The sequence below is a fragment of the Macrotis lagotis genome, chromosome 5 (genome assembly GCF_037893015.1).
Source record: "Macrotis lagotis isolate mMagLag1 chromosome 5, bilby.v1.9.chrom.fasta, whole genome shotgun sequence".
Taxonomy (NCBI): domain Eukaryota; kingdom Metazoa; phylum Chordata; class Mammalia; order Peramelemorphia; family Peramelidae; genus Macrotis; species Macrotis lagotis.
This window is the reverse complement of record NC_133662.1, coordinates 250,064,015-250,078,579: the sequence shown is the minus strand read 5'-3', so window position 1 is coordinate 250,078,579 and position 14,565 is coordinate 250,064,015. Positions and strand designations below refer to the sequence as shown.

The window sequence follows — 14,565 nt, the reverse complement described above, 5'->3', positions numbered from 1 at the left end:
GACCCGATAATGACTTTTTAATTTATCTCTCAATGGTCTCCCATTATTCATTTGTACAATGAAGAACTGAGACACAATGCCAGATCCTATGACTCCTTGACTCAGTGGCCTTTCAAATCCTTTCTAAGATTGGTTCCTAGATGCTACAGTCATCCATTTAAAAGTGAATGGGATTTTCAAGACCATCAAGTCCACCCCTCCCATTTTCCTGATAAGGAAACTGAGGTCCAGGAAAGGCAGAGCTGACCATGAGTTTTTCCAGTGTGCCATCACTAAGAAGAGGCCTTCTTGAAGCCAATCAAATGAATGTCTTACCAGTTATGTCATCCAGTCTTCCTTTGATCTCTCAGTTCCTCTTGGTAGGATATTGAGAGGCAAAATGAGCTTTTATGAACTTGGGGAGGGGGATTCATCTTTATACTTTTATGAGGCATTGAAGGAAGATTTTTATTCCAAGGCCTAGAAAAATAGACTCATAGTTTCGATGATAACAGTAACTATTAGCCCAATGTTTCTTTTCCTTTTTTTTTTTTTTTTTTGAGCAGTCTTGTGGGAATAAATAAATCCATATGGTTTATTTTTTTTTTCCTTGGGGGTAAATAGGGGACAGGACTGTCCTCCTTTCTATGTCATGGAGACTTGGGATGCTGTTTTTCCTTCCTTTTTTGCTGTAGCTCTGTGTCTGGGTGTGGTTCATTTCTCCTTAATTTGTCATCTGAAAGCAATTTTGTTCAATTAAAGATTGGAATTAAATTTCAGTTTGTAGTGCTTCTGTTCAGAGGAAATGATGTATTAACGAACACACAGATGTCATCTTGCAACCATGCTGTTTGCAGAAGAGGGATTTTTTCCCCCTTCTTTTTTCCAGGATACAAATTATAAAAATTGGCGACGTCAGCAAGAGCCCTGTTGGCTTCTTAGTAGACTAAGCTGAGACCCTCCTGTGTCTTTGCAAAGCATCGATCATTCTGCATTGGGGATGGGGGAGAAACCTTTGCTCTGTCGAAAAGTCACCAAATGAGTCCTCAGTCACATAGCAGAGGCTGCATTACCTTGTTCTGTTCAGAACATCCATTCTGCTGTTTAGCTGGTGCAGGTGGTGTGATTGGGGATGCAGTCATCTCTCATGAGGCAGAGTCGGTGAATGAAGACTGTATTGATGAGGTCCTGGAGAGGCGGGCAGCCCACCCTGGAGAGAGCCTCACTTGCCAGGGACCAAGGGGACTCTGGAACATCTCAGAGGGCCCTGAGGATGAAGACAAGTTCATTTATTTACTTGTAGATGGTTTTCCCCCCTCTTCTCAGTGCCAGAGAAAGTAGGACATGAGTCAAGTCAAGGATGCTTGGGGGGGGGGGTGTCACAGGGTAATAGAACCCACCGAGGCAGAGGGTTGCATGGGAGGAATATGGGATGTGTGTGTGTGTATGTATACACATATATATTAATATAGTGTGTGTATATATATGTGTATATATATATATATATATATATATATATATATATATATATAGAGAGAGAGAGAGAGAGAGAGAGAGAGAGAGAAACATTTATTCTCTAGTATATATATAGGAAGTTAGCATCAGAACCAAGGGTGTCTGAGTTTAACTGTTACTCTTTACCCTAACAGCTCATTTCTGTTGTTGTTCGTTCCTGTTCCATTCTCTGTTACCCCATTTGGGATTTTCTTGGCAAAGATACCAGAGTGGTTTGTTATTTCCTTCCCCAGATTATTTTACAGATGAGGAAACCAAGGCACACAGGTTGAAGTGACTTTCCCAGGGTCACCTAGTTAGTAAATATTTGAGGTTAAATTTGACTGAGGTCCTCCTGACTCTGGACCTGCTGCTCTATCTGCTGCTCCTCACTAATGTGATTACAGGTCAGGAATTTTTTTTAAAACACTGCTTAAAGAGCTGAACTTGGAGTTAGGAAAACCTGAATTCAAATCCAGCTTCAGACTGTTACTAGCTGAGTGAACCTGGGCAAATCACTTCATCTTGTTCCTCAGTTTCCCCCTCTGTAAAACAAAATGCAGAGGGAAAGGGCAAACCACTCAGGTATGTCTGCCAAGGAAACCTCAAATTGGGGTGATAACAGAGTGTTGGACACTGAATAACAATGTGTGCTTGTTTTCTTAACTACAGTCATTTCTCTTGACTAAAGGCCAGAGAAACTTAAGAGGTTTGCTTGGGTGACCTCCTATGCATTTGACCTTCAGAAAATGTTCCTAGACTGATTTTTCAGTCTTCTCACAGGACCCCTCCCCCATTTTACAAATCAGGAACTGAGGAAGACCTGCAGAGGTTATACAATTTCTCAAGGCCATTGATTTGAGACTAAACTTGAACCCAGATCCTGTGACCCTTGAACCAATGACCTGAACACTTGATAAGATGACTCTGAAGAGTTATCTAGAATTTGAGGAACCATGTTCATAGTACTACAATGCTTCTTTCCCTTCCTCCCTTTTTTTTTGAAATCATTCTACTTTTCTTTCTTTTTTTTTCCTGTTAAAATGAAGTATACCTCTGTTTTCTTGGTTAAAATTTATGCCCTAATGACTTTAGTTGTGGAATTGATGGTTGGACACAGTGTTGTCCCATTTTTAGGACAAAGTTGGCTTGGACAGGTGTCAGAGAGAGATCACTTACTATGCTGGCCTTGGGGGACATTGAATGTCACTATAGGCCTGTGTCTTCAGCAGAATGAATGGTGGACCACATCTGCTGATGCCAAGCAAGCCTCCAGGCCTGCTTTCTCTCACTCCTTTCCTTTCTCCCTTTCTTGTCCTCTGCCTTTCCATCTCCCCTTCTTCTCACTCCTTTCTTTTTTTTCTTCTGCTTTTCTCTCTCTTCCCATTTCCTCTTTACTTCTTTTTCTCCCCCTCCCCTCTCTCTCCCCCCCTTCCCTCTTTCTCTCCTTTTCTCCCTCTCCCTCCCCTCTTCCTTCCTCTCTTTTCTGTTCCTTTCTTTCTCTCCCTTCCCCCTTCCTCTCCCTCCTCTTTCCCCCCTCTTTATCCCTGTCCTCCTCTTTCTCTGCTACCCCCCTTCTCCCCTTTTCTCCATCTGGTGTCTGAAAATAAACGCCTTGGTCCTAGCCATTGAACAGTCCAGCAGGACCCTCTCTTGCCCCTGGGAGCTGGGAGACCCATTGACGGCCAGCTGAATGCACCCATTCATCCCTTGATGAAGTGAACAGAATGGACGCTGTTGGGAAATTGGAGCCAAAGACACTCAGAAACTCCTGATGCTTGGAAGACTTCCAGCTGGGGCTGAGTCTGGAGGCCTTTCTCTGTCTTTCAAGAGGCTGTGGCTTTGGCCTGGGAAGGGGAGGCATGTTCTGCTACTTCTAAATAAGAAATAATAACAAAGGTGCTGGAAGCCAGGTTCACCTCCTGGGGAGAGTGAGGGATTCAGAGACAGGAAAGTTTGGGTTTGAGTCTCATCTCCCACATTGCTGGGTGCATGATCCTGGGGTAATCACAGTGACCCTTCATACCTTAGTTCCTTCATCTATAAAAGGGTCTATAATACTTCCCTTTCAGTCTGGTGGTGAATGAATGAAGCAATGTCCCTTGACCCATACCAAATTTTAAAGCGACCTGTATCTACTCTCTGTCATTATTTTTATGATCATTTATCATTTGCTCTCATCTTGTTGAGTGGAATTCAGATGGAAATGCTTCAATGAGAAGTGATTATTCTGCTATAGCTGAGGTTATATAGATTATAATCTGTCCGTCTTGTCTATGTATTGTCCACAGATGGACAAAATAGCTGTATTTTAGAGTGGAATGAAGTTGGCTTTCTGTGTTCCCTCTGCAAGCATCCGCCATGGCTGAGAAGAACTGCACTCCTTCCCATCTGGTCATGACTTCTGTTAACTGGAAAGCTTTTCACTCCTTATAGCTTAGAATTTATGAGTATTTGGCATATGACAGCTATTAATAAGCCATCGCGCTTAAAATTTATGGATTAATCTTAGTATCATTATTATTGTTCTCTTTCATTTCATGTTGCTCTGATAGAAACACTCAGCTGTTCTGCTGTTGTCTTCTTGTGTTTGATGCTACCCGTTTGAATGAAGTGGATGCTTTTTTTGTGAAGTGGGTCCTTGACTATCATGACCATCCATCCCTGTAGAACTCTGGAGTCCTATAAGTAGGGAGCATGATTTAACAAATTAGAGATCTGGACTTGGGGGTCTGAAAGAGCTATGCTTCTGAGCTATGACCCTGCTCAGACCCCCTTGACCTCTCTGGATCTCAGTTTACTCATCTGTAGAATTGGACTACATGTGGTTGACCTCTGAGGTCCCTTCTGGCTCTAAATCCATGGTTCTAGGATCCCACAAATGCCTTCCTGTTGAAATTTTAGTAGGTATTCGATGGGAAGATGCAATAAATGCCTATAACTCTCTTTCTCTTCACATGAAGGAAGCCTTTTTTTCAGTTTCCTTTTAACATAAAAAAGGAAAAGCATCAAATCTTTACCTCCCAAACTCAGAAAGAATAGTCAGCATGGAGATATGTCTGTCGGGAAGAATCTTATTTCTTCACCCTGTGCTTCTCAGTGAATAGACTCTTTAATTCAGTGGCTAGGGATGCATTTAAATTGAAGGCCTGAGTCAGAGAATGCAGAATAGGAGCCCACGCATTGCCTTATAAATAAATGTTGTCCACCCCTGTGGATTCAGGGCAACAATTCTCAGAATTTCAGAATTAGAAGGAACTTTGAAGGCTATTTGGCTCCCTTCAAGTCTTAGCTAAAAGCCTCGAAGCCTTTCCCATTCTCTGTTCATCCCAGTGCTCTCCTGTTAATTATTACCCATTTATCCTGAGAGGAATTTAGGTGGCTTAAGTATGTGGTCAGGAGGCAGAAGGACCTAAGTTCAAATTTGGCTGCAGCCATTTACTAGCCATGTCATCCTGGGCATTGCTTTATGTTTTAGCTTGGGCAAACTAGTTCATGATATTTGTACAATTTTCGGTTGTTTCTTTGTCATTTCATTTCCATTTTTGTAACTAGAGTTTGCATTGTTTTCTTGGTTCTACTTGCTTCCTAGGAGTCCTTGCATGCTTCTGCGTATTCTTTGTTTCGTTCATTTTTTGTGGCAGAATAATAATTCAGTTCTCCCACGTGTACCCGTTGGCCTCTTTTCTCTCACTAATCCTGAGCGGCAGGCTAGTGATATTCTCTTCATTTCACAAATAGGGGCCTGTCAGAAGGACAGTGGCTTTTGGGTCACATGGGCTATGGCTTCGCTGTACATCTCTTTTCTTTTTTTTTTTTAAATAGCCGCAGATCAAGTTAAGGGTCACCTCTGCTGAATAATTGAAATGACCTTTCCAGTGTCAGACATGAGGTTTGTCTTGAAAAGGATATTGTTGCCCAATTTTTTAGATCCAATGTGTCTCTTTTTTCTACAAAAGAAGGGCTTTTGCCCTTAGTCTATCTGGAGCAGATCTACTGATCATTCCATAGATGGTAGGTGGTTTGGTGAGAGCTTGGGAACAATACTTTTCCTTCCAATAGCTCCACTAAGTTGGATGTTATTGACCATGATGTGTTATATGTGGTGCTGGACATGGAAACAGCTGTTGGCATCTTTTCACAATATAATGCCCAATACAATTGTTCATTTTCTCTTATTCCCATCAGTTAATATCAGTGTAAGGTCTTACTTGGTTTAGTTTGGAGGGTTGAGATGTCTAGCCTCCATCTTTGGTTGTACCTTGTAAGAATAATGAAAAGTTCTGGCATTGAAACAATGAAGTTTCTGGGAAATACTTAATGTTCCCACATCTGTCCTCCCTTCTGGAAATATAGTCCAAAGTGGAAAACTTTTACTTGGTAGTATTGCTTTTGCAAATTAAGAACAAGAAGCTGTTATTCTTTTGGAAAGAACAGAAAGAAGAATGTTCATTATTGTTCGTTTTCTTGCTATTCCTTTCCACAATCCTCATTTCTTAACTGTAGTGATGAGCTGTTTTTGTCATAGATGGTAGAACCAGAAAAAATTTGGTGAAGATGACCATAAGGCAGATTTTGCTATTGTAGATATCATGAAAAAAAATTCCCAAATATTAGAAATTAGAGATTTGGACTATTACAACTTGAAATTTTAGTGAAAAAAAAATGTTCTCTTTTGAAAAATGAACTTAACAAACACAAACATTTTGATACATAAGAACAAAAAAATTATTTGTAATTGTGATCCTCCAATTCATAGTTTTTTATGTACATGATCAAGATTTGCTGCTTGTGTCCATTTCTTCTCTTCGGTATATATTTTTAAAAAATTAATATTTGCTATTTATTTAAACATCACCATCTTTCCCTAGCCCTTGACCAAACATAAAACTCTCCCTTGTAACCAATAAACTTTGACAAATCAGGCTTATCACTGATTTGAAAGTATGCCAGTGCAGTGCATGTGAAAATGATCTTTTGAGCATGTTGGCAACTGAGATGAAAAAGGCCAATGAGAAATATTTAGAACAAAAACTTCACAGTTCAAAAATCTTATGACCAGTGACTTTTGTTTGTTCCAGCTATGGAACCCTTCAACAGGAGGGATCCTCTATTATCATCAATCATTCTAAAATATTGCATCCTAAGAAGCCGAGTGGGAACACTTAAAGATTTACTTATCTATATTATCAGGATACTAATTTAAAACACCTTGGAAATTCCCTCTAACAATGAAGGTATGGGTGATTATTCAACCCCTTTGTTTTACAAATGAAGAAATTAAGGTCTCAGAGGTGGTGCTGAAGGTATAGTTCCCCTGATTCCTGAAGTAAGAGAAAATTTCTTTATTGTTACTAGGATGATATGATTAGTGAGCCTCTCTACAACATTTGTTTTGCTAAATGTGGTTTGGAGTCCATGAGTAATCTTAAAAACGGCAACATCAACAACAGTAATTAGCATTTATGGTTCTTTTAAACATTTGCAGAGTCCTCAGTAGATATTAATTAACTTGATCCTGTATCACCAATAGTAGAGAGGTTCAGTGATACTCTCATACATACCTATGTAAAATATGAGATAAAACCCTCAAACTCCTGTTTTCCTTACTCTTTAGTCCCAAGCTCTCATTAGTATGCGGCCTGGCTGCCTTGACCTTTCTAGCAATATTGCCTTTATTTTTCCCTTTGGGCAGTTGGTTTTTTGAGCTCAGATGAGTTTTTGCAGGTTCATGGTAGTCCACCATTCCATATCAGAAGATGCTCCATCCCGGGTCTGCCCTTTAGTGTCTTTTTGGATGTTTCTCTGCTTTGTGTCACCAGCCCCTTTGCCCAGCACTCCTTCAAGTGATCTTCTGGTCCCTGACCAAAGAAAGGATCAACAGAACAAGGCCTGGAGCATAATTCCAGTCTTCCTTGGAAAGACCTCATCTGATAGCTCACCCTCTAGAGATGGGAAAGTTGGTAATGAAGGCAGAGCAAAATTCATATACCTCTTTCTTTACTGGCATTAAGTATAACTTCATCATTGTGATTTTTTTTTCAAGGCAATGGGGTTAAGTGACTTGCCCAAGGCCACACAGTTAGGTAATTATTAAGTCTCTGAGGCTGGATTTGAACTCAGGTACTCCTGACTCCCAGGTCGATGCTCTATCCAATGTGCCACCTAGCCGCCCCCTTCATCATTGTGATTTCCTATTTCTTGGGCATACTATGTGGGCTCTGGAGTAACATCAGTGATTGAAGTCCATTAATTCAGCTCTATCCCGATGCCTCGCCGGCTTTGAGATCTCTATCAACACTCTGCCATTGATTTTCTTGTTATTTTGATCCTTTCCAATATTGGCCATAAGTCAAAAGCTTAGATTGGCATTCTCTCTCCCTCTTCACTCCCCACTTTTGGGCGACTGAAGCCTCCTGGATTTATTGGCAGATAACATAGACAAAATTGAGTAGCAAGAAACCAGTATGTGATAGCAGTAACATATGCAGGTAGTTTAACTGGGGAGTTCATTTATACATGATTTACATGGTGATTACATGGAATCAATTTATACATGGCTCTGTGGAGAACCCCTTTCATATTGATGGGGGGAAGATTTCCCTTTTGGATGGCATTCCCATTTCTTCTTGCTTGCTTTGATTGTTGCTTATTATGGCTTGGTAAATGTTGGTACTGATATTTCTTGCCTTGGAACATTAGAATGTTTGTGGAAGCTAACAATCAGGTTTCTGGTTATCAAAAAAGAATTTTGACTTTTTTAAAGGTTTTTTTTTAAAGGAGAGATTTATTATCCTGGATTGCTAGTTCCATTTTTGTGGACAGGTTGTCTAATGATAACGGCACATACCTCTCAGCATGATGTAAACAACTTGATGGATGGCCTCGGGTTTATGTAGAGAAAATATTGGAAACTTTTTCTTTATTTGTGAATCATCTGAAGTAGCTTTGAACAGGTGGCCTGGTTCAGTCATGTAGGTATATCATCATTATCTTCCGTTGGGGATGCAGACTTTCAGACAATATGGCTATCCAGAAATGCATCTTTTTCTTTCTTTTTTCTCTTTACCAGTCTGCTATTTAACTCACTTGCCTATTTTAAGTCATTTGTCCCAATAATATTTCATAAACAGATAACACATCTTTGTTCAGAAAGTGTTCCAGCCTTCCAGTTTCCTCCCAGAAGTTCACATTCTTCCACTTGCCATTAGAGTAGGTAACATCAGCTGCTAACATAGACTTGCAACAGCCACAGTGCTTGAGGTACTAGACTTGGAAGTGGAGGGGTGAGATTCAAATCTCAGCTTCATCACTCACTGTATGACCCTAGCGCAAACATATGACTCTTCCTTCATGATCTTGGTCTTGTCATGTTTTAAAGCAGCATATGATCTTTCTGTCATGTTCTTGGCTTCTTTATGTTTTAAAACAGACACATGGCCCTTCCTCCATGACCTTGGTTGTTTTATGATTTAAAACAAGCATATGGTTCTTCTACCATGTTCTTATTTTCTTCATGTTTTCAAGTAGGCATATGATCCTTCCTCCATGATCTTGGTCTCTTCATGTTTTAAAACAAACATATTACCCTTTCTCCATGATCTTGGTCTCTTCATGTTTTAAATAGACACATGGTGGCCCTTCCTCCATGGTCTTGGTCTCTTCATGTTTTAAAACAAACACATGGTCCTTCCTCTATGGCCTTGGTTTCTTCATGTCTTAAAAGCTGAGCCATATGCCACCTCATTTCCTGATCAATAACATCCTTCTTCATCCTCCACATTATGTTGGTGGGTATGGTAGACTGGGTGGCTTTTCCCGCCCCAAAGTTGTGATGCCCCCTGAAGTTGAACAGTGAGGTTGAATTAGTGCCTACAGCCCTCTGAGGGTAGTGGTATGTTTTCCTCACATCATGCAAGCCCTGTTGCATCCTTCCTGGCCTGCCCACTTTTTGGTTCAGCCTTCCCTTTAAATCCCAGGTGTTTTATTAAAAGAAGTCTGCGGGTGAGATCACACAGTGCTCAGAGTGTTTGGATGGCTGCTAATTAGCCTGGGACTTGTTACCAAGAGGTCCAACACCACCGTGAAGCCTGCATCACATTGTTGATGCCAATAGCTGATCCCATGACACTTCTTCTAAATGAGGTCTGTTCTTCATGGTTTAACCATTTGTGTTTTTACCAAAAACTGTGGTTTGGTAGATCTGAGCATTTTCTGCTCTTTTTTCCCTCAAGTTTGTAACAAATTGTTTCTCAGCAATTGGATAAGAATTCACTTAGCTAGTTAATCGAGGATATATTTCTTGAACAAAAGGCCCAGTATAGGCCATGTGGGCATTAAAAACAATGGGGTGTGTGATATAGCCTCTGCCTTTAAGGAACTTACACCAAGCAGGATGTAAAAAAGGAAGAAGTAGGAAAAACAAGGCAGTCAGTCTTGCTTAGCTAGAGCATTGGACTCTTTATCCAGAGGCAGAAAGACCTGGTTTCAGGGTTGGCCTCTGATTGGGTACCCCTGGGCAAGTAACACTACTTCATATCTCTCAGGTGATCCTCGGAGACTCTTTAGTTTTAGTTTGGGGTTCCATCGGCTTTGCAGAGCCAGTTTTTTGCACTGACAGATGGCGTAGCAGGTTCAGTGGAGAAGCATGTTGCTGTGGTTGAAAGAGTGTCAGATGTAGATTTAGGAGACAGCTGAATCTCTCTCCTTTCCCATGCCTTTTCATAGTCAAACCAGTTAATTTCTGTGAGATTCCATCTATTTAACTTTTAAATGGGCGAACTTTATTTTCTCTTGACATTGGAGATTCAGCCCATTCTCCTGTTGCATATCCTCATCTCATTTCTCCTCTAGGCTCCTCTTCCTCATTCTGATCCTTAAGAGTGAACAGCATGGGGGGGGGGGCAGCTCTACCTATCTGCTGGAGTTGCTTCTTGCTTTATACTTTGCTTCCTACTCTACAGAGATGAATCAAAAGTCTTTAGCACCCTTTTTAACCATTCTTCTCATGTCTTGACCTGTGTCCCTCAAGCTGGCTCAGGATCTCTGGAGACATCGTGGTGCATTGTCCTTAGGTTTGGAGTCAGAGGACCTGGGTTCAAATTCTGGCTCTGTCACTTATTCCCAGGATGACCCTGGACAAACTCAGTTTACCATTCTGCCTTTAGATCTTTCCTCTGTAAAATAAGTGAGTTGAACTTGATCAGCATCCTATGTCAAATATCAAGCCCATTTTCTTCATGTCTGAATCTGCCATAATTTCTATCTGGTCTCTCTTATTTCATCACTTCTGAGTTAATTTTTGATTCTGTCTTCTCCTTTGTTTCTCATATCTAATCAATGACCAGATCCTCTTGTTACATCTTTTCAATGTTGATTGAATCCATTCTTTTTTCTAGAGTCTTCACACAAGAATAGATTCTCATTACTATTTTCCTGGATTGTGTTAATAGGCTTTTTTTTCCCCAAAGGGCTTTCAGTCTTTATTATTCTTACAGTCCATCTTTTATCAACTCGCTTCAGTATTCTTTTTTCTAAGTAGATATGACCTCCTAAGAATTTTTGCTGGTTTACCTTGACTTCATGTTCAAATTATCTTGCCCAACTTTTGAGACTCTTCAAAACATGGCACCATTCTTCCTTTCAATTTTTTTAGGGTTTTTTTTTTTTGCAAGGCAAATGGAGTTAAGTGGCTTTCCAAGGTCACACAGTTAGGTAATTATTAAGTGTCTGAGGCCAGATTTGAACTCAGGTACTCCTAACTCCAGGGCCCGCGCTCTATTCATGCCACCCAGTGTCTTTTCATCTTTAATTCCTATTACTTCTCTAAACAGTCTTTTGTTGTTCACTTATTTCAATTGTGTCTGACTTTGTGTGATCTCATTTGAGGTTTTCTTGGCAAAGATCCTGGAGTAGTTTGCTATTTCTTTCTCTAGCTCATTTTCCAGATGAGAAAACTGAGGTGAACAGGAGTGATTTGCCCAACATCACACAGCTAGTAGGAATATGAGGACAGATTTGAAATCAGGAAGATGATTCTTCCTGATCCAAGCCCCAAGCTTCACTGTTCAGTGGAAATGGACTGCCCTTCTCCCCACAAAAGTGGGGTCCTGCCTTTTCCTCTTATGATTTCTTTTACTGAGATAATTCCATCTTCCTTTTGTTTCCTGTTAAATCATTGTCTACTTTCAAGGTCAACTCATTTATCACCTTCTGCCCTAAGAAGCTCATGTTCTAATGGGGAAGACAAGATGCCAACTACTATGTATCTACAAGATACATACAGAATATTTGGAAGTCAATCACAGAACAAAGGCAGTGACCATTGTGGGGTCCAGGGGGGCCAATAAAGACCTCTGGGACAAGGTGGAGTTTGAACTGAGTCTTGAAACAAACTGGGAAGGGAAATTCAACATGGTGGCTCCAATGTCAGCTCCTTGAGAGGAGAGATTGTTTAATTCCTTGTGTTTGTCCTCCCAAAGTCTTCTAAGTGTTTCACACATATTAAAATTTTAGTAAATATATGATAATTGTTTTTATCCCCTTCTGAGCTTTTTCTTTTCTAAACTTTGAATTTTCCCTCAACCCAATGCTCTGTTTATGATGTAGAGTTAAGAGATACCATGAACAATGGGTTGGAACTGGGGCGGCTAGGTGGCGCAGTGGATAGAGCACTGGCCTTGGAGTCAGGAGTACCTGGGTTCAAATCCGTCCTCAGACACTTAATAATTACCTAGCCGTGTGGCCTTGGGCAAGGCACTTAACCCCATTGCCCTGAAAAATCTAAAACAAAACAAAACAAAAAAACAATGGGTTAGAACTGGAGTCAAAATCACCATCCTTTAAATTCAGCCTCAGATACTTTGTGAGACAGGACAAGTCAATTTTGCCCTTATTTGCTCCGGTTTCCTCATCTGTAAAATTAGCATAATAATTATTTTGAGAATTACAATATTTGTTGAGCACTTTTCAAATCTCAAAGAATTATAAAAATGCATATTGTTATTATCATCATTGTCTCATCATCACCATCATCATCATAGCAATATTTTTATTGGTAAAAATACAAAACAATGTGAAGAGCAAGTAAAGTAACATTTTTGTCTGCTTAGAAGTGAATTATAGTTCATATTCTGGATTATCACTTATTTCATGTGGTAAGGCATGAAAGATTGCTGATGGTGGTGTTCAGGGAGAGAGACTGGTGAGCTGTTTGCTTTTAAGTTAATCAAAGGCAACAGTGTCCTTTCCTCCTTTGGCACCCAATGGGATGGATCAGCCCAGACAGTATATTAGCAGGGGACTTTTATTGACATTCTCTTCAGTGATTTTCTGTTAACTCTTTGGGGTAGCTCTTGGACCCCCTTCTTCAATTTTCCATAGCTTTCTAACAAGGTGAAGAAGCAGTTAAATTTTCGAGAGCCGACCAGATCCTTCCAGGGTCTGTGACTAATTCACCAGATGAGTGGTTTCTGAGTTCGTTGGCCAAGCTAGGGCGGAGGAAGGTTGATGGGGGCTCGTGGGCCCCTGTCCCCCTTTTCCCTGCAGGCGACTCTCAGACCAAATCTAGTATTTATTCTGATTACAGCGCCCACAAGCCCTTTTCATGAAGTGGGCAACAAGATGTTCGTTCTCTCAGACAGGATGGAGCTTTTAATTGAATTCAAATCACATCTCTCATCCTGTGAACTCTGCAAAGTGGTACATTTTTAACTAGGAAAAGCATCCATTATTTATTAGCTATGCTACTAATTTATCCTGGCCGTACGGCTGAGAGCTAGGCTCTCCTCCCTGTGCTGCTCGGTGATCTCATGCCATTGTGTTCCAGTGCTAGGCCAATTGCTATTAGAGCTTTTCATCCTCCTGTTTTCACGGAGCTACTTCCTTCAGCTCTCTTCTTAATATGTATTAAAATATTTACTCATATCCGCTGCGCTGGGCTGCTAATGAGAGAGGGGCTAGCAAGATGGAAAACTTATCATGGGAGCCTTTCACCGCTGTGCCCTTCAGCTCCAAGAGGGCTTGGGTGCTGAAGACATCGTGAAACACTGTGGGTGACCTTTCTAATCTGGAAAGTGAAGCAGATGGCTGTTCCACCACATTTTGGGGGATGAGGATTCCCAGGCATTAAATGGCGCTGTCTAGTTTACAGAATACTTTGTTGTTGTTCATCCTTTATTCTTGAAGAGAACCATTGGTATCACAAAGATGATGATGTCTTGGTTTGTAAACAAATTGGATTTAAGTGAATTTAAGTCAGAATCATAGAAGAGAGTTAAAAGAGATCTCAGTAGCCATCTTTAGTTCCACCCACATGTGAGTCAATTCAGTCTGCATTTATTAATCACCTACTGAATGCCAGACACTATGCTAAAGAATTCCTAAATAATCATCAACCCTTTGATTGAAGATCTTCAAGGAAGGGAGGGGGGACCCATCACTGCTTATACTGAAGGGGGAGATTTTGAAGTCCTTTGATGAATTGATTCAAGGGTACAACAAGGGTACAATCATTCCTTCCTACCTATAACTCCCTTCTACCTACTTGCATCTACCTGTGTTCTCTCCACCCTTTAAAATTCAGTATTAAAGTCTGTCCCCTCTCTCTAGATGTTCCAGATCATTATGATTTGCTGTGTTCTGTCCCCCTCATGAATTAACTTCTTGTTTGTCTTTTTTCATTTATTTGACACATAACAATGAACTTCTTGACATTGCCCAGGTCATTGTCCCTTTGCTTCTTGGTCCCCAAACCATCGACTTGAGTGAAAAAAGTATTTATTGTGGATTAATTATAATGGTAAGCTGTGTACTAAGCCTTGGGAGTATAACTTTAAAAGGCTGGACAATCCCTGCTTCCATGTTATAAGCAGGAGATCCTGAGAGTCTAGAGTCAAGGGCAAAGTCCAAAGGTTCAAAGGTCCTCAGCTTCTGGAGGGCAAGGACTTAGAGCTACAGGTTTTCTTAAAGACCTTGTCCAACTCTCTCAATTATAGAGGAAGAAACTGAGGCCCTCAATGGGGAAGTGACTCACCCAGGGTATTAGCCGACAGTGACAGTGCTAGAATTTGAACCGAATTCCTTGGCCTGCAC

General features: G+C 40.7%; 1 protein-coding gene across 4 annotated transcripts in view; it reads left to right on the top strand.

The window, feature by feature from the left end:
• Positions 1-14,565, top strand: part of AUTS2 (activator of transcription and developmental regulator AUTS2) — a 1,198,592-nt gene that overhangs the window by 255,345 nt on the left and 928,682 nt on the right. The window lies entirely within an intron of this gene.